General features: G+C 35.4%; 1 pseudogene; it reads left to right on the top strand.

Annotated features, from left to right (window-relative positions):
- The window catches only part of LOC115524037, a 122763-nt pseudogene extending 101400 nt beyond the window's left edge, over positions 1-21363 (top strand).
- Positions 21364-24413: the final 3050 nt, after the last annotated feature.

Here is a 24413-nt window from a genome sequence, read left to right as displayed (position 1 = left end):
TTCCAATAACCCATGGGTAGGGCTAGAGCTCTTTACAAGTGTGGCTTGTTGGACTGCTTGGGGCATCCAGGCATTCCCAGTGTCACCTCTTTCAGAAGAAGGAAGAAATATACCATTGATCTCTAGTCCACATCCAAATTTCAGTTAAAATTTCACTAGCAGCACCTTTATTTTCATGACAAAAAAAAAGGTTTTTCAAAATCTTGAATTTCTAAGCTAAGAGAGAGACAATAGCAAGTTTAAGTTGTTCAAAATCTCTGCATTTCCTAGGAACTATCCTAGGATCTGGAGAATTACCTTGCAGTTACTGTGTCAGTGGTTTTGCTGCTTCTGCAAAAGCTGGGATCCACTGTCTATGATATCCTACTAGTCCCCATATTGTCTATTTGGGTTTTTGTTTAATTGCTTTTTTTTTAAATTAGGCTATCACATTTGCAAGCTCGTAGATTATAACATTGACTGTGTTAATTACCTGACTCCTGGATTGTAATACTTGCTGCCTTTAACAGATGTCGTAAATATTTTACTTCACTTTGGCAATATTGTAATGTCTAGTGAGGCCTTATGCCCCTGTGAAGCAAGAAATTGTAGCCAAATTTGAAGTATATGTTTTGCATTATTATTTCATTTCTCAGGGTATCAGCAGATCGTATACGTAGTAAATAAGTCATGGATCCCTCTTGTGGGACAAATTTCTATAAGTCTCCTTATAAAGGACTAGATAAAATAAGAAGAGTACTGAAATCTTGTGGGATACTGTGCCATAAATACTGAACTCCTTCCTAAACAAAAGCCAGTAAGACTTTGAATCATCCACACACTGGACCAGATGGATTTGTTAAATACTTGCAGAAAATTTCATCCTAAAGCAGCAGAATACACATTTTTCTCAAGTGCACACGGAACATTGTCCAGAATAGATCACATACTGGTTCACAAATCAGACCTCAACAAGTACAAAACGATAAATATCATACCATGCATATGAAACTTGAAATCAACCATATGAAAAAATTTGGAAAGTCCACAAATACTTGGAGATTAAAGAATATCCTACACAATAATGAATGGGTTAACCAGGAAATTAAAGAGGAGATTAAAAAAGTACATGGAAGCCAATGAAAATGAAAACACGAAAGTCTAAACCTTTGGGATGTAGCAAAGGGGTAATAAGAGGAAAGTATATAGCAATCCAGACCTTCTTAAAGAAGGAAGAAATGTCTCAAATACACAACCTAATCTTACACTTAAGGGAGCTGTAAACAGAATACCAAATAAAGCCCAAAACCAGCCGAAGAAGGGAAATAATAAAGAAACCAATGATCTGAAAAAAAAAAAAAAAAAAAAAAAAAAAAAAAAAAAACAAACAAAAAAAAAAAAACAGAAGAGATCAACAAAAGTAGGAGCTGATTCTTTGAAAAAATTAATAAAATTGATAAACCCCTAACCAGATTTATCAAAAAGAAAAAGGACCCAAATAAAATCACCAGTGAAAGAGGAGAGATCATAACCACCACCACAAAAATGCAAACAATAATAAGAGAATATTATAAGCAATTATATACCAATACATTGGGAAATCTGGAAGAAATGGATAAATTCCTAGAAACACACAAACTACCAAAACTGAACAGGAAGAAATAGAAAATTGAAAAGACTCATAACCAGTAAAGAAATTGAATCAGTAATCAAAATTTCCCAACAATCAAGAGTCCAGAACCAGGTAGCTTTCCAGGGGGAATTCTACCAAACATTTAAAGAAGAGTTATACCTATTCTTTTGAAGCTGTTACAAAAAAAAAAAAAAAAAAAAAAAAAAAAAAGAAGGAAGACTTCCAAACTCCTTCTACAAGGCCAGCATTACCTTGATTCCAAAACCAGGCAAAGACTCCTATAAAAAGGAGAATTACAGACCAATCTCTCTGATGAACATGGATGTAAAAATCCTCAACAAGATACTAGCAAACTGGATCCAACAATGCATTAAAAGAATTATTTGCTACAATAAAGTGGGATTTAGTCCTGGGGTGCAGGGCTGGTTCAATATCTGCAAATCAATCAATGTGATACATCATATTAATAAAAGAAATGATAAGAACCACATGATCCTCTCAATAGATGCATAGAAAACATTTGACAAAATACTGTATTCTTGATAAAAACCTTCAAGAAAGTAGGGATAGAAGGAATATACCTCAGTATCATAAAGGCCATATACAAAAACCCATGGATAATATCATCCTCAATGGGAAAAAAATGAAAGCATTCCCACTAAGGTCACAAACACGACTGGGATGTCCAGTCTCACCACTGCTGTTCAGCATAGTACTGGAAATCCTTACCTCATCAATCACACAACTAAAAGAAATAAAAGGCATTCAAATTGGCAAGGAAGAAGTCAAACTTTTACTCTTTGCAGACAGCATGATCCTATGTAGAAAATCTGAAAGACTCCACCAAAAAGCTGCTAGAACTGAGATAGGAATCCAGCAAATTCTCACGATATAAAACCAATATACAATCAGCTGCACTTCTATACACTAAAAATGAAGCAGTGGAAAGAGAAATCAAGGAATCAATCCCATTTACAATTGTACCAAAACCAATAAAATACATAGTAATAACTATAACTGAAGAGGTAAAAGATCTCTATGCTGCAAACCATAGAAAGCTTATGAACGAAATTGAAGAAGATACAGAGAAATGGAAAAATATTCCATGCTCCTGGATTCGAAGAGAAGATATTGTTAAAATGTCAATATTATTCGAAGCAATCTATACATTCAGGGCAATCCCTATCAAAATAACACCAGCATTCTTCATAGAGCTAGAACAGACAATTCTAAAATTTTTATGGAGCTAGAAAAGACCCTAAATAGCTAAAATAATGTCGAAAAAGAAAACTAAAAGTGGAGACATCACAATTCCAGACTTTAACCTATATTACAAATCTGTAATCATCAAGACAGTATGGTTCTGGCACAAAGGCAGACACATAGATCAGCGGAACAGAATAGAAAACCAAGAAATGGACCCACAAACATATGGGCAACTAATCTTTGACAAAGCAGGAAAGAATATCCAATGAAAAAAGACAGTCTATTCAGAAAATGGTGTTGGGGCATCTGGAAGCTACATGCAAAAGAATGAATGTAGATCACTTTCTTACACCATACACAAAAATAAACTCAAAATGGGTGAAAGACCTAAATGTAAGACAGGAAACCATCAAAATCCTAGAGGAGAACACAGGCAGCAACCTCATTGACTTCCACTGTAGAAACTTCTTACTAGGAATGTCTCTGGAGGCAAGGGAAACAAAAGCAAAAATGAACTGGGACCTCATCAAGATAAAAAGGTTCAGCACAGGAGAACCTGGGTGGCTCAGTTGGTTAAGTGTCCAACTCTTGCTTTTAGCTCAGGTCATGATCTTATGATTTGTGGGTTCGAGCCCCACATCAGGCCCTGTGCTTGAGTGTGGAACATGCTTGGGGTTCTCTCTCTCCCTCTCTCTCTGCCTTCTCCATGCTCAGTGTCTCTCTCTCAAAATAGCTACACTTAAAAAACTAAACATTCTTATAAAAATAAAAGGTTCAATACAGCTAAGGAAACAATCAACAAAATGAAAAGTCAACCGACAGAAAGGGAGAAGATATTTGCAAATGACATATCTAGTGAAGGGTTAGTATCCAAAAATCTGTAAGGAATTTATTAAACTCAACACCCCAAAAACAAATAATCCAGTGAAGAAATGGGCAGAAGATATGAACAGACACTTTCCAAAGAAGACCACCAGATGGCTAACAGGCACATGAAAAGATGCCTAAATACACTCATTATCAGGGAACTACAAATCAAAACCACAATGAGATACCACCTCAAACCTGTCAGAATGGCTAAAATTAACAACTCAAGAAACAGCAGATGTTGGTGAGGAGATGGAAAAAGAGGAACTCTTTTGCACTGTTGCTGTGAATGCAAGCTGGTATAGCTACTCTGGAGAACAGTATGGAGGCTCCTCAAAAAATTTTAAAATAGAGCTACCCTATGACTCAGCAATTGCACTACTGGTATTTATTCAAAAGATACAAAAATGCTGTTTCAAAGGGGCACATGCACCCCAATGTTTACAGCAACGTTATCAACAATAACCAAATAATGGAAAGAGCCCAAATGTCCTAGATTGATGAGTGGATAAAGAAGATGTGGTATATATACACAATGGAATATTGGTGATCAAAAATAAAAAAAAAAATCTTGCCATTTGTAACAACATGGATGGAACTAGAGTGTATTATGCTAAGTGAAATAAGTCAGAGAAAGACAAATGTAAGATTTCACTCATGTGGAATTTAAGAAACAAAACAGATGAACATAGGGGAAGAGATGGAATAATAAGATAAAAAGAGGGAGACAAACCATAAGAGAGTCTTAAATACAGAGAACAAACTGAGGGGTATTGGTTGGGGGTTGGGCTAAATGGGTAATAGGCAATAAGGAGGGCACTTGTTGGGATAGGCACTGGGTATTAAATATAAGTAATATGAATCACTAAATTCTACTCCTGAAACCGTTATTACACTATTTGTTAACTAACTTTAAAAAACAAAACAAAACAAAAAAACATGGTGAGACATCCACTAGAGGAATAGGGAAAAATAGAAAGCTGAATATAGATCAACTACACAGAAAAAGTTTATAGATGATGGTACCAAAATCAGAATAGTTACAAGGTTAGGAACTACAGTAGTTACTAGAACGACACATTTATTTACTAAGATCTTGAAAAAATCCATATAGTAGTGAAATGGTGACAATCTTAATCAAATTTACCTCCCTTCTTCACTGGAAGTGTGAGAGAATTACAGAGTAACTTCCATTTTAACTTCTTGTTTTCTAGTTATTTTATAACTATTTTGCTGTTTCTAATTGAACACTTGAGAAAGGATATTATTTTACACATGGCCATGGCTAATCATTTTACTTAGCTATTTTTAATAGTTTTATATATCAAATTAAACCAATATCATTATGCTTCAGGGCCCAAAGTAATATTGATTTCCATTCATTCAGGACATTTTTCCCAACATAGTGTGACACTATATACCATACCATGTTTGTTTATACCACTCTATACCATACCATGTTTCTTTCAGAAAGGACAAAATAACCACGTTAGATGCCTTCCTCCCTAAGCCCCAGGGAACTCCTTAGGCATTCCATCTGGAGTACAGAATATGGATGGAGGTCTTTGTATAGCAAATATCTCCCCAATTGGTTTATGGATGAATCAGGAGAAAGAATGCATGTTCCTCTGTTAGAGGAAACTATTTCTATGAAAACTACAGAAAAAAAAAAAAAAAAAAAGGAAAAGTAACAAAGGAAAAAAAAAAGTAGAAACCTGATTCAAAATACCAACTAATTTTGATTTATCATCATGCCAAAGGCAAAAAATTTTTATGAAACAAATAACCCCAATACTTACCAGAAAAGGCAAGGATAGGGTAGCATAAAAAATATTGAAACATATTTCACCATTTCCTACCCCTGAGATTCCCTCAATCCATCAACCTAAGCCATTTGACAATTATTTTCTGGCTGAGAGTTTTATCCTTCTGGGATTTCCTGAATATTTGTTCTTGCCATTTCTGCATTTGCCAGAGTCTCTTTCTACTATCCATCTTCCAGTGTCCTGGCCTCTTGCAATAATGATATGCGGTGTTTGTTTCTTCTTTTTCTGCCTTCAGAGGATATCAGACTAAGGATTATATTGAATAAATAGTTCTAACTCAGCAGTTAATGCTGTGTTTTTGTTTTTATTTCCACTTGTCTCTGTTGTCCTTAAACTGAGTAGCTGCTGCTAATATTTGAGTAATAGTCTGTCTTTGCTCCCCTACCACCTTTTCACTAACTTGAATGTGAATAGTTGTCATGAGAGCACAGGGGAAGAAGAAAAAAAAAAAAAAACTTTAGTAATATTATCAGGTGAATAAAGCAGGTGAATTACCTAGGAGGCCTGGGGAGCCTCTCAATGGCATCAGCTCCATTGGCAATTGGAATAGGAAGGGCTGATTTCCTTCCTATTAAGGTGAAAACAATGTAGAATTTATGGTGTTGAGTTTTTCTCGGTGTTAGTATTTTTCTACCTAATAGTTCTGTTTACCTTTTTCCAAGTGTCTAGTGTAACTACTGTCCAACTGATGCCTTCATGTAGGGCACAGTATTTTATCCAAGTTCTCAATTATTATCTGATCGCATCTCTTTTATTTCTGCTTCATCGATATGTGATGCATTGATGTCGCAAAGGATTTTTGTAGATGAAATTGGGCTAATATATGAAATGAACTCAGAGCTAGGGCATGAGATTCATAAATTTATGTCCCCAACTAAGCAAGTAATTCATTACCAGGTAAAGATATTGTGCACCCATCCCCCTTTGCAGAGAGCTCCAGAAATGAAAAAAAACAAAAACAAAAACAAAACAGAACAAAAACAAAAAACAAAAAAACAAGAACACATTCATCTAAAAGGTCATTCTTCCTTCTTCTTAGAAGTTGATCTGAGGAATGTACAGAAGTAACAGATGCAGCAGGATGAAAGAGAGTGGGGGCAGTAGGAAAAGGAGGAGAGTTCTGTAAAGAAAAAAATAATTTTAATTCTCACCTTTCTATTTTTCTCAAGATTTTCTCCTGGCTATTTAATTTTTAACTTTGCTATAGGAATGATATACATCACACAGATACCTGCAGTCTATTTATTTTAGACAAATTCCATCTACGGACTCCCATAAATACCTTATTTCATCCAAATCAGAGGCACCATCCTCAGGTTGCTGCAAAACTAGATTCATGTATGTTTACCTATTCCAAATGTGACAGAAATATATTCCCATTTTTGAGAAAGAGGCATTTCTGGCTTAATATGTTTTTCTACCATCAAAACTAATGGCGGTCTTGACTGGTTTTAAGAACCTATATTACCAATACTTACTTGACCATAAAATCTTGATTTTGGAGAGTGTGTTTTGTCTGGTTCCTATTTCAAAAAGCACAGAGCCAAAAGGGAGACTTTTTATAAGTCTCTTGCCTGATTTGTTATAATGCCAAAAGACCCTCAGCGGGCCCGCCCAAGTTGGGAAACTGTCAGACCAGTTCCATCCTCATTGGCGAATTGTTGAAGAAATATAATTAAAAATAAAATACCCTGCCAACCCAATAAACCTACCCCAAAATAAAAGAACAAAATAATCTTTATCACTGAATAAGCATTAAGCCAGACTGTAATGTGTAGCACAGGTAATTTGCTGAAGAGATTATGAAGACCAAAAGAAATCTCACCCTATTAGATAGCCAGACAGACACAATCAATTACATACATGCCATTTTTTATTCAAAGGAACTATAATACTTCATATGTCTTTGCAACAAGCAGAAGTTACTACTTGGAATCAAGTGCCTAGGCTAACCTTCCATTGGAGTGCCACTCTACTTGATGTTCACATTTAGAATAGAGTTCTCAAAGATCCCCAAGAAAGACACCCATAGAATTCATAAGTGGGAAAAGACTCTTTCGGCTTTTAAAAATATTTAAATATATCTCAGAGATACAGTTTAAAAATACTGTTTCTCTAAGAAAATGCTGAAAGAAAAGTATACGGAGGCTATCTTTCTCTTTGGGCACTAGGAAAAAATTGAAGATTTTTGGTTTGTGTTTTACACTGCAATATACATATTTGACATAGCTACAGCTAGTGAAACTTTTTTATGCATAAATATGTGCAATATATGATTAGGTTAGTGATTTCAGTAATGGAAAAAATTATCTGATTTCTGATGATTTTATGGCTATGTTCTTGTAAGTTTAAAATAGTATATCATCTTAGTTAAGTTTATTATATAAAAATTAAAATAGTGGTTAATAAAACTACTTGTCAAATTCTGATACATATTTATTATTTCATTTACTCCTACATTAGTCCTATCATCTTCTAAAGTTTATAGATAAGGAAATTGGGATTGCTGAAATTAAATAGTGAATACATTAAAACATTCTTTCAGGGGTAGATAATTGATATTACAGGTAAGAGTGACAAATATGCAATTATAATTCCTTAATGTCCATAGATATCCTCCACTCCCTAGTCTTTACTGCCATGATTTATTACTGAGAGTAGTTGAATTGTTTAAAAAAAAAGAACTGAGTCACTATCATTTTGTGGTTAATCTTGAATAGATAGATGGTAAATCAGTTTCAATTATTTTCCTGGCTCTCCTATGCTATTACTCTAGAAAATTTATTTAAATTACCTTAGATTGACTAATTTTGGCTACAAATAGGTTAAACAATGTCTGCATCTCAGAATACACTTGATATATATTAAAATATGTTAATGTTCCTGAAACATTTTAAATGCTCAATAAATGTCGGTTTCCTCCCACTTAATATTTAATCAATACCACCTACCCCCATACCCGACCAGTCTCATTTCAAGGTAGTCATCAGATTAGATTTTCAAGTCAGGTAACCTTCTATTCATAAGGTTATCTTTCTTTTATTCAACAAAATTTAAGTTTATTTATTTATTTTGAGGCAGAGAGAGAAAGAAGGTGGGGAAGGGGCAGTGAAAGAGGGAGAGAGAGTGAATCCCAAGCAGGCTCCACACTGACAGTGCAGAGCCCAATGCAGGGCTCAAACTCACGAACTACTAGATCATGACCTGAGCTGAAATCAAGAAAGAGTCAGGTGCTTAACCGACTGAGCCACCCAGGCACCCCTCTCTTCTATTCAAAATATAGCAGTAATACTACCTATTTGGGGGCCTGAAGGTGTTTTTTCCATATAAGAAGGCAGGTCAAATAACATATTCTCATTTGATTCGTCCAGAAGCACAAAATCTTTGATATTTTTGTAAAGTATAAAGAATACACATTTAAGGTTTTTTTTTTTCTTTACTCTTTCAGGGTAGAGTTATCTAAGTTATTTTCTGTGTTATTATAGTTGAACAATCCTATGTGAATGAATAAACTAGGAATTTCTTTAGTTGTCTGAGGAAAAAGCTGAATTAACCATGGCCCCTCTTTTTCCTGCAACACCTTTTTGTTGATCAGTTCATCACTGACGTGATGCTTTATGTTTCATGATATTCTCATGGTCCTCATGGTGAAGGAATCAAACTTCTTCCACTAAATGCTTCACCATGGATGTATAGACTCTCAACTTTATGGTACAACATGACAGTTAAAATTTAATTTCAGCCATTTCTTCTTTTTGGCAAAAAAAAAATGTTGGAAGGGACAAAGACGTGTCAAAGGGCACAAGCTGGTTATCTATAAGGAGGTTTTCTGGCATCAGCTGCATGCCACTTCTAGTTACACATATATTTGGTACAAATTTAGACACATATGCATGCCTCAGGAAAAAAGGAAATGAGGTGTAAATCTTACTCAGAGAAAAAATATACCATAAGGAGTTCTATGAAGACAGACAGAACCGATATCTGGCGACAAGTTGGCATATCTGCCTCAAAAATGATATTAATTTGTTCTTGAAATGACGTTCTATCCAGTACTTTATATGACCACTTCTTTATTATTCATTAGTATACTTATGGCTTTGTTAGAAAACTCCTCATGTCAAACCATTTACCTTTATCATTCACCTCTTTTTTTTTAAAGTTTATTCACTTATTTTGAGAGAGACAGAGCAAGCAAACAGGAGCAGAGAGAAAGGGAGAGAGAGAATCCCAAGGAGGCTCCCGCTTCTCAGGGCAGAACCTGATGTGGGGCTCCATCTTACCAACCCTGAGATCATGACCTGAGCTGCAGTTGAGTCAGAAGCTCCACCGACTGAACCACCCAGGTGCCCCTGTCATTCATCTCTTACCCTATCTTAATTATTTGCAGAATATGAATAACAGACTCATATTTTCCAAATGGTTATTCAATGATTCATTCATTTTGTTTGTTTTTTGTCCCTTCTCAGAAGAATGCAGGCTTTCTGGGGAGAGAATACTGTCTGTCTTGTTCAGAGATGCATTTCAAGATCTTCAAATAGTGCTTGGCATATAATAGGCATCAGATAAACACAAGTAGTTGGGATACATGCGTATAAAGTCAATTATTTCTAAGTATTTTTAAACACCTCAGACTCCATAAAAACGAACTCCTACCTATTTTATCCCTTAACCACCTCAAGTATTTTGGGAATACATTCCATTAGAAATTATAAATATATTTCTATTATATGATGAGAAATTTAATGGTTTTGCACACTCCTACCTTTGAAATAAGTGGAAACAATACAGACAAAAGAAACCATGAAAAATTATATAATTGCCGTGAAAACAATTTTATTGTCAGAATATTAATTCACACACAAGAGAAAATGATACTTTGAGGATACGTAATGCATTTTTTCATCAAGCTCAGAAACTGCTCCATTTCAGCATAAAGACAACATAAGCTTAAATTTAGTTGTAGCTAATAGAGCATTTTGCACAACATTAAGGCTGCAAATGCTTTTAAGAATTTTGATGCTGTAGTACTTTTAAGCAACTGTGATGCAATTAATTTCTACTGGGCATGGGCAATAGGCACCATTCAGGCACTTACACAGAAAATATAGAAATTGTTAACAAAGTAAATTAGAATTGAAAGAAACCTGTAGTAAAGGAAAGTCATTTTGGTTTGCATGATTCCACAGCACAACTTCTCTTGATTCATTTCCAAACTGATAAAAGTAGAGAGAAAACCTTACACAAGACCTACAAACCAGGTTTTTTTAATCAAATTCCAATGGTTGTAACTAACCCAGCATCCTATCTGTAGACATTATTTTCTTGAAATTTGGTGATTTCATGATTCTGTGGCCAACTTTAGAGATTATTATACTGTGTAAATTACCTCCTTGATGTAAACTATTTTCTTTCTTTAAGCCTGCATTTTTCTTATTTTAGTTGGTGTACATCATTTTTTTTATTTTTATTTTTTTATTTTTTTATTTTTTTTTAAATTTTTTTAACGTTTATTTATTTTTGAGACAGAGAGAGACAGAGCATGAACAGGGGAGGGTCAGAGAGAGAGGGAGACACAGAATCTGAAACAGGCTCCAGGCTCTGAGCTGTCAGCACAGAGCCCGACGCGGGGCTCGAACTCACGGATTGCGAGATCGTGACCTGAGCCGAAGTCGGCCGCTTAACCGACTGAGCCACCCAGGCGCCCCTACATCATTTTTTTTAGATTCAAGATGAGAGGGATAATGTCCCTGCCCCTGTTTCTTCAACTTTGGTAATTCCTTTATAGATTATTGACATACTACCCAATTTCCATCAGTGTCTCACTTGTCTTTTAAAGTAATGCTATCCTCTGGTCCATATAGCCTATTTTTTAACTTTTGAATCTTCATATGAAATACGTGTTGCCATACTGTTTGATTTTTATTTTTCCTAATTAGAGTTGGAGGTCTTGAAACATTCAAGGGTATATTTAAAATATTTCAGAATAAACTGCTTCAGGTTTTAAAGGGTTCAGTACTTGAGAAAAATGTGAATTTACTAGTTCAGTTGTCAGCACCTTTTTCCATTACATAATTTTTAAAAATACGATATATAATAGTAACTCTGTCCGAATTAGGGATTCTTTGTGCCATTTTAAAGTGGGTGGTTTCTTAAAAATGACAAAGCCTAGTGGGAAACATTTCAAACTATGGAAAGCAGCTTCTCTGGTATGTTTTGTTACAGGGCACTTCGGATCATTTGCCTGGCTCTATCTCTTTGGTCACTTCCTCTAAACAAATTGGATTTCCTCGAGGAGCTTGGCCTGTGTGCAGCTGATAAGTAGTGCGGCCGGCTGTACTCGTATTGGTATTCCTCCTAGAACTTTGACTTGTTTCTTTTCATCCAATTTTCTGGTTGTTATAGTTTGCACTGATGTTTTTCCTCTTCTGCCTCTCCTTTCCCTTTCACTCAAATACAATTTCTTGTCCTTTTCTGTGCTTAAATAATAAGTTGCTTTGTCAAGCAGTACTAATATGCTGTCTCTAGTCACATTCCTTGGAGTGACTCATCCTGTACAAAGGCATTTTGTGTTGCTTGCCTCCAAAAATATAGGTAAATAACTATAAAATCTGCAGGAACGTGGATTAGAGTTTAACATAGATGCAATGAAAAAAAGCCACATTAACTCCATAAGATTTTTTTGCATTTCTGCATTCAGTAAATTAAACTTGTATTTGAGGTTACAAAAATCATAAGAGATTAATGTTCTCCAGTTCTTGGATCTATAAATTAGGAGGAACCGTGTGTGATTGTAATAAACAACAACCAAAAAGCTCTCCAAAGAAAAGTGCATAAAAATGAGCATGCTGGCAAGTCTTATCTATGGCTTGTCCTTTATATTAATGAAGTCCCTAGGATGAAGAAGGTAGAATGTTTGGAATTGGCAATTCTGGTTATTATTTGACATATTTATTTGAATTAATAAGCATAGAAACAATTTCCATCAAAGGATTTAAAATAGTAATTATAAACATTGCGTTATTCAGCATAATGCTGGGATTGATGAGGGTAAGTAAAGGTTACATGTAAACCTTTCATAATGTTTAGAATCAACTCCATAGGTCAAATAAATTTGCATTAAAATGTGTAATAAATAATTTAATACCAAAATACAGTCAAAACAGTAAAAAGGCCAAAGCTTCTCCTTTGTATATGTGAATCAATCTACTGCAAGAGTGTGATAGTGACTGAGTCAGTTCTATGCAAAGTACTTTCAATCCAGAATAGAATTAGCTTAAAAACCACAATATTGTGCATTTCAAATAATGAAAATATACACAGCAATGAATCACAGGATAAAAATATATTTTGTTTGTTTTATGTGTTTATTTTAGATTATCTAAAGACAGGCCACATATACTAGCAGAGATTGTTTAAATAGTTTAATCAACCAGAACCAAAATATCTTACTTTTAAACTAGGCAATTTTCCAAAGACTATAATGCCAGTGAAATATTGGTGTGTCAACTCTACTTTTTCCTACAGGGTAACGTTTTCGTAAGCCTGATAAATTGTATCATTAAAGAAATTGACCTAGATAATTATTTTCTGGCTCTTTTTTATGCTACTTTCTCTGCTATGGTACATAGATGGCAAAATTTAAAATTTAGTTAACCTCATAATATTTAAAAAGCAAATACAGATTTAATTCAATTTGTTCCTTCTAAGCAATTTTCATTACATACTCACTGTAATTCTTTGCACTAATATTAGAAAGAGCAATCTAGAATAAAACATACTGATGCTTGTCCAAATGCTTTTCAGGCTTTGAGAATTGTAGTTTATCATTTTGAGTGTTAAAACGCTAAGAGATTATAAAAAGGAAAAATAGAAACAAAAGACTAAACAAATAAGCAACAATAAAGGAAACGCTGATTTTTTAAAAAATGAGATATATTGGGGCATGTGGGTTGGTCAGTTGGTTAAGTGTCTGACATCAGCTCAGGTCCTCATCTCACAGTTCGTGGTTTCGAGCCCCATGTTGGACTCTGTGGTGACAGCTCATACATAGCCTGGCACCTGCTTTGGATTCTGTCTCTCCTCTCTCTGTCCCTCCCACTCAGGCTCTGTCTTGATCAAAAATAAATCAACATTAAAAAATATTTAAAAATTGAGATATAATTGACACATACCATTATATAAATTTAAGGTATACGTCATGTTGATTTTTTTAAAAAGCTTTTTTGAGAGACAGAGCATGTGCACACATGTGCACAGGGGGTGGAGGAATGGGGCAGAGAGACAGCGTAAGAGAGAATTCCAAGCAGACTCTGTGTTGTCATCAGGGATCCCAGTCTGGGGCTCAATGCCAGGAATCCTGAGATCATGACCTGAGCCAAAATCAAGAGTCAGAGGCTTAACTGACTGAGCCACCCAGGTGCCCCCATGTTGATTTCTGTGGTGGGAACAATTAAGATCTAGTCTGTTAGCAACTTTGAAGTTTATAATATAGTATTATTATCTATAATCACTATGGTTTGCATTAGATCCTCAGGACTTCATTATCTATTGTTTGCAAGTTCGTATCCTTAAACGACAGCCTCCCAATTCCTCCACTCCCCAGCCCCTAATGACCACCATTCTACCCTGTTTCTATGAGTTCTGCTCTGCTTGAGTTAGATTCCACGTATCAGTGAGAACATACAGTAATTGTCTTTCTCTGTCTCACTTATCTCACTTAACATAATGCCCCTGGTCCATCCACATTGTCACAAATGGCAAGATTCTTTTTTTTTTCCCTCATGGAAGAATAATATTGCATTGTGTGTGTGTGTGTGTGTGTGTGTGTGTGTGTGTGTGTGTACAGCACATCTTTATCCACTAACCCACTGATAGATACTTGAAGTTGTTTCTGTATCTTGGCAATTGTGAATACTACTACATTAAACACAGGAGTGCATGGGTCTTTCAATATCATGAGAGAACTCTGATTTTTAAACAAGTTCTTTTATTTTTTTTTTAAGTGTATTTATTTGGGGTGGGAGGGGGAGAGAGAGAAGAAGAGAAAATCCCGGGCAGGCTCTGCACTTTTAGCACAGAGCCCAACGTGGGGCTCAAACTCACACACAAACTGTGAGATCATGACCTGAGCCAAAATCCAGATTTGGAGCCTCAACTAACTGAGCCACCCAGGTGTGCCTAAACAGGTTCTTTTAAATGATTAGGTAGTTGGAAAATGCCATATTCTTAAGGGAGCAAATAAACTAAATGTCTGCTTATACTACATCAAAGATTAAACTATTTGTGTACAATCTACCTATATAAATGTTGTATTAGCTTTTACTTTTTGAGCCTACCAATTTAAATTTTTACCCCAAATCTATAACACAACTATATATAACAGATCACTGAGACTACTTGAAATTTATTTTCAGTCATCAAAATGTATTAAGTACCTACTTTATGTCACATGATATGCCAGCCTTTAGTGATAAAGCAGTGTGTAAGATTTTTTTCCCTAACTCATTTAATTTTCTGTTCAGTGCTGGGGACACAATATTTCTGTTTTCCAAAAATGAAGTTAAAACTACAGTAAATAAAATGATAACCTATGGAAGCACCAAAAAAGTGGAACTAGGCTCATTTGAAATAACAAGTGATACTAAATCTGAGGCTGTGAGGTGCAGGAAAAGGATTGAATGATCAGTCACAATATAGAGAGAGGATGTGCAAAGTCCCTGCAGCAACAAAGACCATCAGAAAAAGGGATCAAAGAAAGCAGCTAGAGATTAATGAATGAGGCAGAGTTCCATGAAATTAAGTTGAGATGAAGCAAGAGACTTTCTGCTAGGCATGTTGAAATTCATTCTACATTTAATAGGAATAGAGTGGTATTAAGCGAGAGAGCAACAAGAATAAATTTGCTTTTTAAAAATATCACTCTTGCTGTCATTTGGAGAAGGGAGCAGAGGTGACAAGTTTAATGGCAATGAGGAGATCATTTAGGAGTGTATTTAAAGGGTCCAGATGAGAGATGATGGTATTGTGTTAGAAAGCAGAAAATACCTGCCCAGATGGGCAGCTTAAATATTGTTATATTGTAAAATTTATGCAATCCACATATTACACTTTAGTCATGTCTTTTTAAAACAGTATATACTATTGTTTTCTATTATACTAAAAATAAATATACTTTGCACAAATAGATTGTTATGACAATCTTTAATGTAAACATATTTTGAAAATTGAATTATATTTTATGTAAGCCAGAAGATCTAGTATATGAAGAATATATATTTAAGGATATATGTGTGTGTGTATATATGCACATATATATACATATATACTTAAAATGTACATATTAGTCTTAGTCTATCAGTGTAAGTCTTACATATATATTCTCTTTTATATATATTTTACACAATTTATGTAACATGCATTTTAATAAGTTTTTTAAATTTTTTTTTAAATTTTTTTTTTGAGAGAGAGAGAGTGTGAGCAGGGGAGGGGCAGAGAGAGAGACACACACAGCATTCGATGCAGGCTCCAGGCTTAAAAATATTATTATATTTATAAAGATGTAATGGAATTATATAAAGTTAAATTAATGATAGATATGATTCATACAGTAAATTCCAGATTTTAATTTCTTAATTTTACCTTTTCCATACAAGTATTATGTATAATAACTTACAATATTAAAGTATTTGATTATTCATCTGTCAATGTTTAAAACAAATTTGGCCATTTATCTTTTTACCTGGTGTTAGAGTCTCCTTTTTCAATGATATAGTTCAATTTTTTAACTTCAGAAAATTTTGTTTTGAATCAAGTTTTGATTCTTTGTTTTCTCCAAATGTTTCTGTGTGGGTGCAGATGTTTTTGGGATAGGAAATATTAAATTCTCTTTCCTTTCACAGAAAGTTTGAATTCTTCATAGATGCTTAAGCCTAAAGTTTTATGGCAGGTGAAAATTTAAATATAGTTCAGGTTTAATAATGTCACATAACCTCCTTCCTCTTCTCTAATACTGAATCACTATGAAAGGGCTCTAATTTGACCAAGTCATCACGAAATCTCCAGGAAGGACAATAGTGTGGCATTTGGGGGTTTTGATTATACTTCATTAATTTTACCCAGTTACTACCATATGGTAGTAAGAGGATCTTTTCAGTGCAGTAATACAAAATGTGATGCTAAGAGGTCTATAACACAAATAAAGAATATTCTATTTTCTAAGTAGTTCACTCTCAAAAATTTAAGAATTTACTGTGGAATTTCCATGATTGGATGCTGCTTTACTGCCATCTGGCTTCATATACAATTAGCAGTGGAAAATTTGAAGGAGCAACCATACCTTTTTGAGTATGCATTGGACTATTTTGAATAATGCAAGCCAAATTTCCTCTGTAAGACCCTCTAAATATTTGAAGAAGGGTATCGATGTTTTTAACTTTCATGTGCCTTCACTGAGTCATTGGATATGAATACTGTTAGTCTCTCTCTAAGAAATATTTTATATTCCTTTATATTTAGTATTCATTTGTAATTTAAGCTTATCCTTTTAAAAATATGATATATAAAATTGTCTACAACACTCCAGAATCAATCAGCATACGACACAATATAGCGTGTTCATTAATATTTATCTTCGGAACTCTACTGAGCAATCTAAAACTTGTTAATAATTGTATCACTTACATTTAAAAATTGGCTTATAATTAGTATGGAAAGATAAGTAAAATGATTCTTCTTTAAAATGTATTTAAATATTAATGTTTTTACATAATCAATACGTATAAGCATTTTAAAAATTTGTTTCTCAAAGCTCACTCTCTCTTCTCTTTGTTTCTCTCTCTTCCTGTGTGTGTCACTCTCCCTCTCTGTCCCTGTACACACACTCAAATACATGAATTTTTAATTACCAAAAGGATTGTCTTACAGTAGTATAACCAAATTATCAAGAACTGAGTCTTGACAATACATTATCAGTCAATAAACCTAACTTTTCTTGATAATGAATTGGAATTCTTTTATTTAAAAAAATGGTTTAAATTATATTTTTATTTGGCACTATTTAAATGATGCAAATATAAGCTTGTTCACAATTAAATTTCCCCTTGGTAAATATAAACATGGGGATTTAAGTGAGTAGAACTGTAAGGAATATGAAAATTAATTAATACTGGAAAAAGGAACAAAACTTTGCTATTCTGTATGTTCATGAGCAGAATAGGTGTAATTCTTACTTTATATTATCAACTAAATTTTTACCTTAAGAATAAGTTGAAGTACCACAACCTTATATAAAGTCCATTTTTCCCCCAAGACAATATGATTAATATGACAAATATTGTATATGACTTGTCTTATTTTTCATTCTTCTTCTTTCTTTGGTTAGCTCTACTATAGCTGTCTTTCTCAACATGCCAGTGAAAGAGTTCTTACTAAGGGCACCAGCACTGAAATCTTACACAACATTAATCCCATGTTTTCATCCTAATTTGCCGCTTAGCAGGATTTGACTGCATTCCATCCTCAATTTCTTTTTTTTTTTTTTTTTTTTTTTTTAAATTTTTTTTTTCAACGTTTATTTATTTTTGGGACAGAGAGAGACAGAGCATGAATGGGGGAGGGGCAGAGAGAGAGGGAGACACAGAATCGGAAACAGGCTCCAGGCTCTGAGCCATCAGCCCAGAGCCTGACGCGGGGCTCGAACTCCCGGACCGCTAGATCGTGACCTGGCTGAAGTCGGACGCTTAACCGACTGCGCCACCCAGGCGCCCCCCATCCTCAATTTCTTGAAAAACTTCCAATCCCAGGCATCAATGACAATAGAATATCTTGATTATTTGCTTTATTCCCCAACTACAGCTGAGGCTTTCCTTCTAGGCCTCAAAATACTAGACTGCTTTAGGGCGTCAGCTGGGCTTTTTTTTTTTTTTTTCTATAATGTCATCCATCCTTAAGGCTTTGAAATATCCTATATTCTGGTGATTTGCAGATTGAGAGCAACAATCTTGATATCTCCTAGGAGTTACATACTTATATGTCCATATTTCCAGGTTACTTAGAATCTTCTTTTGGAAATGTAATAGTTACCTGTATTTTACATGCATGAAGTAGGATACTTGAACTTCTCTCTTCCGCTTCCTTTCTGATGAAATGGATCTGTTGATCGATTTTCGTGTTATAGAATCAGCATTCTATTACAGCATAAAAATTACCCTGGATGTATCTGTTCATGTACTGCCTTCAGAAAATTCATTTTCTTGGTTCTATCTCCAAAATATTTCCCAAATGAGCTTAGTCCCCTCTGTCTCCACTAATCCTATTTATTATACATCCATTTTCTCCTACTTAGAGTAATACAAGAGCCTAACAATTAGTTGGATTTGGATTGCTGTTTTAAATAGATTCAATCATGTCAACCACCTGATTAAAATTACCCAAAGGGTTTCTACTGGAATTTGAACAAATCCAACCTTCCTGTCATGGTTTAAAAATCTGATACCTGCCTCCTCCTGCAGTAACATCTCTGTAACCTTCCTTACCGTGTTGTAGCTACATTAGCATTCTTCTTCCTTCTGGTTATGTCTGCTTTCTTCCCATCTCTCGGTCTTTGTTTCTGCTGTTTCCTCTGAATGGGAATGTATTTCCCTAGCATGTGTATGTGACTGGTTCTTTCTCATCATTAAGCCCTAAGTTCAGATGTTACCTCATTACCCTGATCATTCTATTTAAGGTAACTTCCCAGTCACCAGTTTTCTCATGCTAATTTATCACCATATTGATCACTCTCTGAAGTATCACATTTATTTTGTGTGTAATTCATTTTCTGTATCCCTGACTTTCAGACTCATACTGGAAAAAGAAGCTCCATGGTAGGCAAAGCCTTCTTTGTCTTGCTCAGTTATATACCTCCAGTGCTTACTACGTTGATTGACACAATCGAAAATTATGGGTAAATATTTTCCCCAGTAAATATTGGTGAAATGTCAGCCAGTTAGGCCGAATAACAGATGAACAACTTAATTTCTCAGAAATAAGAATAAGTTGCAACTTTATAAAATGGTATTATATTACTTAAACTTTTTAAAAATTATGTACTTATTGGGGCACCTGGGTGGCTCAGTTGGTTAGGCGTCCAGCTTCGGCTCAGGTCATGATCTCAGGGCTTGTGAGTTCAAGCCTGGTGATGGGCTCTGTGCTGACAGCTCAGAGCCTGGAGCCTGCTACAGATTCTGTGTCTCCCTCTCTCTCTGCCCCTTCCTTACTCATGCTCTGTCTCTCTGTCTCTTTCTCTCAAAAAATAAACATTAAATTTTTTTTTTAAAAAATGTGCTTATTAGCTTAATGACTTTCTTGTGCCAGACATTAGTGATACGGTTTACCTCAGTTGACCCCATGACATTGACTTTGTGAGGAAGATGATACTGTCTTTATTTAATGTCTCAGGGAGTAGTTACAGAGAATTTAACTCATTTGTGGATATACTCCTATTAAGTTATGCATCAGTTATGGACTGAACTTTGTCCTTTGATATAGAATGTTCACTAATAAAAAAACTCACAAGGCTTTCAAAATGCTATTTTGTGTCAATGTCATCATTAACTATAGTCACTGTTTAATTTTGGGGGAAGTCTTCTGTGGTGGCAGGCTTATGGCTTTTCCACATTGTAAAAATATGACACATTATAAGGAAAACAAAATACATTTTTAAAATAATGAAATGTGAAATAGCCTTCATCTGTGTCTTTATTTTTATAACAGTCACTACTCAAGAAGCTATTATAGATGGTATCAAGCTCATACTTCATTTTGACATGTTAACATTATAAGTATTGATATAGAAATAAATATGTCATGAAAACAATAAGCCACATTCTAAAGAACTATACATTTAACCTATTTAACTAAAAACAGAAGAAACTTATCATAAAATAGCCAGTTACTATTCAGGTTGAGAAGGGATCATATCCCTTACAAAATCGTTACCATTAAAACTTAAAAAAATACATTTTGAGCATTGATATTAACATTATTAACAGCAAAAATATCTAATTCTGTTGATTATTCAATTTTAAGTTAATTACTTGACAAATCTAAGTTAAACAATTTAAGAATTTTAAAATATAAATATAACTTTGTTTTGAGTCTAAAATTTTTATGATATCCATCATATTCTAGAAAAAATACTCTGCTCACCATTACGCTTTGCATTATGCAGCGTTTCAAGTTCTTACTCTTCAAAGCCTCCTTCCTGCGTGGGGCCATGGCAGCCACGATGCTGACCTGGACCCAAGGTTCCTTCAGTGGCTGCTGTCCCCTGTATGGCACGGTCACCCTGAATGGCTCCTCCCTGGCCTTATTGTAATCCTCGGCCCCATTCCTCTGCTACTTTGCGGCTGGGGTCTCTGGCCTCCTGCTCCCACCCCCCCTCCCCACTGTCTCCTGCTTCTGCTCTTCTGGGTCTACAGCAACTGCATCGAAGACTCCCTCAGAAGCCCCTTAGGACTCCGCATTGCACTGGCCATCCTAGCTATAGCCATCTTCCTGGCCTTAGTGGCTGTATCCTTCCATTTGGCACTCATTCTCTGCAAATCTGTCATGTCCCTGAACATTACGATTAGCTACTCTGAAGCCCAGAATTCCACGGACGTCCCCTGAAACTGCTCTGCAGTTTTGCTCCAATCCACACAATGTTGATACCTCTTCTTAGGTGAATCTTGTATTGTGGTGCATGGTTTTGGTGCTGCAGATGGTGCACTGGAAGTCTGAAGCCACCCCTTACCAGCCTGTAGAGCGGGGGACCCTGAATGGAGCTCTGAGACAGATGCTTTCCTTGGGCTACTTCTTTCCCATTCTTGAGAGTAACCAAAGAATGCTTCCTGCAGCCAAAGACTCTGCCCAAGTGCCTGCAATCCTCTTGCCCCCACATGGCCCTGTTTATTCTAGGCACCGTTTTCCCCTCCATGAGGGAAACATGATGGTAGGCCCCTTCCACCTCTTCCTGTAGCTGTTTTTGTAAAAAATACTACATTACTTTCTTCAACAAACAAACAAAACATCCCCCAAAACATATTTGAGATTAAAATTACAAATAAATAATTATAAGAGAAATAAATGCAAAACATAAGCAGGCATGATGTTCTAAGGAAATAAATTTGCATGCAAGCTTGTGCCCGTGAACATGACGATAGAAATGTACATTTAAAATATTTATTTAAGGAATTTAAATATCGTTATAACACTGTGGTTCCCAAATGCATTAAAGTTACTTTTTATCAGCCCCTCCCCCCAAGCCTCAGTGAACTTAAAAGGTGTCCAGGGTATTCTAAATTTTCCAAGGGTATAGAGACATGTGTCAAACATCTAAGCTAATAAATTAAGTCGTTCAGGTTTAACTGCTTATTAAATTAAATAAACCATGTCCTTAATACAAAACAGAGCATGTTAAGTTTTGTGTTTCTTTTAATACTAAAGATGGTCTGAAAATCTTACCCACTAAAAGGCATGAACTTAAAATATTTAAGAAACTCTAACTTGCTTGTCATTAGAGATAGTTTTCAAAATCTGTTAATATAGCATAAAATTATAGAAGTAATAATATAGTCTCATTTTCAGGAATTCAAATAATATCAAAACATAAAAGAAGTAAAGCATGCCACCATGCTTCCCTTCACATTTCCCAACACATTCCTTTACAGAAAGTTAAGTACTGTGTATATATTAGCCCATGACTCATTAACCAGCAACAAGTATTTATCTAAGGCTTAACAAGGCACTGTTGCTAGAAAAGAAAGCATATAAAATAGATACAGCAGCAGCTATTATGAAGCCTGTATTTTGGTTCATCAGGTGGAATTTTGATGTTTATCTTCCCATTCTTTTTCTTTAAATTTTTTAAAATGTTTATTTATCTTTGAGAGAGAGAGAGCGAGTGAGCGAGAGAGAGCAGGGAAGGAGCAGAGAGAGAGGGAGACACAGAATCTGAAACAGGCTCCAGGCTCCGAGCTGTCAGGACAGAGTCCGATGTGGGGCACGAACTCACAAACTGTGAGATCATGACCTGGGCCAAAGTTGGACGACCAACCAACTGAGCCACCCAGGCACCCCTCTTTTTCTTTTTAAAACATTTGTGTAAGTGTATAGCTACAGGCATTTTTTTCCCATATAAATAGGATTTTTTTTTCTCTTTAAGTGTCTCCTCTTTTCTCTTTCTTTCTTTCTTTCTTTCTTTCCTTCCTTTTCTTTCTTTCTTTCTTTCTTTCTTTCTTGCTTGCTTGCTTGCTTGCTTTCTTTCTTTCTTTCCTTCTTTTCTTCTCCTTTCTTTCTTTCTTTCTTTCTTTCTCTCTTTCTCTCTTTCTCTCTTTCTCTCTTTCTCTCTTTCTCCCTCCCTCCTTCCCCCCCCCCCCGGGAGATAATCTCTTAATGTGAATAACACAGGCTGGAGGCTGCCTTGATTGGTTTTCAGGTTAACCGTTCACTAGTTCTGCAACCTTAAGCAAGACCCGGAAAGATGTCTCAGTGACTTAGTTTTCTCATCTGTAAAAGAAGGGTTATAATTTTATCTACACTGCATAGTCATTGTGATGATGTACGTGTAATACACTTGGGGTGGATATAATAATCCTCCATATGGAGAAAGAACCCAATAAAATTAGCTGTGATAGTATTGTTACCAAGTACTTAGCCCTATGCCTTTGTGAGTCTTCCTTGCCAGGGATATTTCCACATAAAGTTACTTTATATGCAACTTTCTTTAACAACTTGGTAGTATTTCATAAAATAATGACTCATTATTTTATTCTTTTTTAAAGTTGTTTGTGACTGCTGGGGTGGAATAATCTTATCCTCTCAAAGGTCCTTCTAGCTGGACTAAGAATCAAATTGACATGAGGCAGTTGAACAGCAGAGAATCACATCCCATAGCATATTCACTGGGGAATCCACACAGACTTAGAAATTCCAAAGACAGGCAAAATGAGATATATATGCCTTCCTCAACTAAGGAGAAGGGGACAGGAGTCTAGGACTGCAGGGAAAGGAATGCAACTTCACAGGGAGATGAGAAGAGCAGGTGTTTGGCAGTTAGATGTTTGTCCTGCCATTACAGATGGGTCATTCAGATAATATCTATCTCTGTTAATAACTCTTATTCTGGGACGCCCCCCCTTCCCAAATTCTGTACTTCTGTGTGGTTATGGGAGGGACAAAAATTTGTCTTGAGCACCCAGAATCCTTAAGCGTCTTCAGATCAAAATAACTCACATGTCACAGTGGCATATTCTGGGGAGAGGGAGTGCTGTCCTGAACCCTTTCATGACATTTGATAGAAAATCAATGATGGGGCGCCTGGGTGGCTCACTTGGTTAAGCATCCGACTTCACTCAGGTCATGATCTCACAGTCCATGAGTTCAAGCCCCGCGTCGGGCTCTGTGCAACAGCTCAGAGCCTGGAGCCTGTTTCAGATTCTGTGTCTCCCTCTCTCTCTGCCCCTCCCCTGCTCATGCTCTGTCTCTCTCTGTCTCAAAAATAAATAAAAATATTAAAAAAATCAATGCAACGTTGAACATCTTCACAAATTTTTCTACAAATGTGCATGAGTTATTAGGACTAGTGCAATATGCCGTGTAGGAATTTTGATAACCATGATGTAATTAATTCCAAATGAACATTTTAACAATTTCTATTCCTAGTGGCAAAATGTGAATGTTTGCTTGCTTTTCCTGCATCATTTTATTATTAAAGTTCCAGAGTTGTAGTATTTTTGTAGCCTTGTAGTTTTTTTTTTTTCCTTAAGGAATGGTTACAAATTTTAATTTGTAAAAGCTGTTTTAGAGACTTTCTGTATCAACATATTCTTCCACCCTTTTTCATCTCCATTTCTGCTGCTTACCTGGCCTACTGCCCATCC

The sequence above is a fragment of the Lynx canadensis genome, chromosome A1 (genome assembly GCF_007474595.2).
Source record: "Lynx canadensis isolate LIC74 chromosome A1, mLynCan4.pri.v2, whole genome shotgun sequence".
Lineage (NCBI taxonomy): Eukaryota > Metazoa > Chordata > Mammalia > Carnivora > Felidae > Lynx > Lynx canadensis.
The sequence above is the reverse complement of the archived record's forward strand: the minus strand, read 5'-3'. Positions and strand labels throughout refer to the sequence as shown.